Raw genomic sequence first — 1,834 nt, 5'->3', positions numbered from 1 at the left:
ACCTACTGGAACTAAATGAAATATTCATCAAGATAGTAGGATATAGGATCGAAATGAAAAAAAAAAAATCAGTCAGATTCATTCACAACAAAGAGAACTCTGGAAAATAAATAAGGAAAACAATACTATTTACATTATTGTTGATTTTAGGTGTTGTCAAATCAATTCTGACTCAAAACAACCTTAGATAAAATAGAACAAAACTGCTCAGTCCTGATCCATCCTAACAATCATTGTCAAGATTGAACCTGTTGTCACAATCACTATGTCTATCCATCTCATTAAATGTCTTCCTCTTTTTTGATGACCTACTTTACCAAGTGTTATGTCTTCTCCAAAGATTTGGCCATTCTGATTACATGATGGAAGTGCAAGAAACAAAATACAGCCATTCTTGTTTCTAAGGAGCATTCCAGCTATACTTCTAAGATACATTTGTTCATTCTTCTTGCAGTTCAGGGTACATTCAATTTCTTTGCCAGTACCACATTTTCAAATGCATCAATACCTTTCTGCTCTTCCTTATTCATTGTTCAGCTCTCACAAGCATATATGACTATTGAAAATACCAGGCTTGGGTCAGGCATACCTTAGTCTTCAAAGTGACATCTTTGCTCTTTAAAACTTTAAGGAGGTCTCAGCAGTAGATTTGTCTAATGCAAACGTCACTTGATTTCTTTACTTCTGCTTCCATGGAGTTGATTGTGCATCCAATTATAATGAAATCCTTGACACCTTCAGTCTTTTCTCCATCTAATATGATGTTACTTATTGATCAAGTTATGAATATTTTTCTTCTCTTTATGTGGACATGTAATCCATACTGAAGGCTGTAGCTTTTGATCATCATCAGTAAGTCCTCTTCACATTCATCAACCAGGTTACATCATATACGTATCACAGGTTTATTAATGAGTTTTCCTCTAATCATGATGCCATGTCCTTCTTCAGATAGTCTAGCTTCTTGGATTATTTGCTCCACATACAGATTGAATAAGTGTGGTAAAAGGATACAACATTCAAACACACTTTTCTTGATTTAAAACACGCAGTATGCCTTTGTTCTGTTCGACCCACTGACTATGTACGGGTTCCCCATGAGCACAATTAAGTATTCTGGTATTCCATGTCATCTCAATGTTATCCATAATTTGTTATGATTCGTACAATAATCAAATGCCTTTGCATAATCTATAAAACACAGGTAGACATCTTTCTGTATTCTCTACTTTTAGCCAACATCAGCAATGATATCCCTCATTCTACATAGTATTTTGAATCTGTCTTGAATTTCTGGCAGTTCCCTGTTTTTAAGTTATATTCAGCAAAATTTAATTTGCATTTGATATTAATTATATTGTTTAATAATTTCCACAATCTTTTGGATCATCTTTGTTTGGAATGAGCACAAATATGTATCTCTTCCAGTTGCTTGGCCAAGGGTGTCTGTCTTCCAAATTTCATCAAATGAACAATCAAGTGATTCCAGCACTGCATACATTCGTTGAAACATCTGAATGGGAATTCCATCTATCACTGAAGCCTTGTTTTTCACCAGTGCCTTTAGTGCAGCCTGGATGTCTTCCTTCAATACCTTCTTCCTTCAATACTTTCAAGACCATCCTGTCCACCATGGTGACCCTTCTGGTATTTGAAATACTGATGATATAGTTCCCATCCTCACAGGATTATGCAAGCTGTCACAGTATGACAAATGGACAGATGAGTGGTAGGCCAATAAACCTAATCAGAGATACAAAAGACTGAAACAAAGAAAACTACAAAACACAACTACAAAAAACTAAGAACCCACCTACTGCCGTCGAGTCAGATC

General features: G+C 35.4%; 1 protein-coding gene across 1 annotated transcript in view; it reads right to left on the bottom strand.

Annotated features, from left to right (window-relative positions):
* The window catches only part of LOC103210321 (protein eyes shut homolog), a gene marked incomplete at its 3' end in the record, with an annotated part of 1,289,761 nt that overhangs the window by 523,882 nt on the left and 764,045 nt on the right, over positions 1–1,834 (bottom strand). The window lies entirely within an intron of this gene.

Source organism: Orycteropus afer, unplaced genomic scaffold, assembly GCF_000298275.1.
Source record: "Orycteropus afer afer isolate SDZICR_OR568_19922 unplaced genomic scaffold, OryAfe1.0 scaffold00588, whole genome shotgun sequence".
Lineage (NCBI taxonomy): Eukaryota > Metazoa > Chordata > Mammalia > Tubulidentata > Orycteropodidae > Orycteropus > Orycteropus afer.
This window is presented reverse-complemented; position numbering and strand designations above follow the sequence as displayed.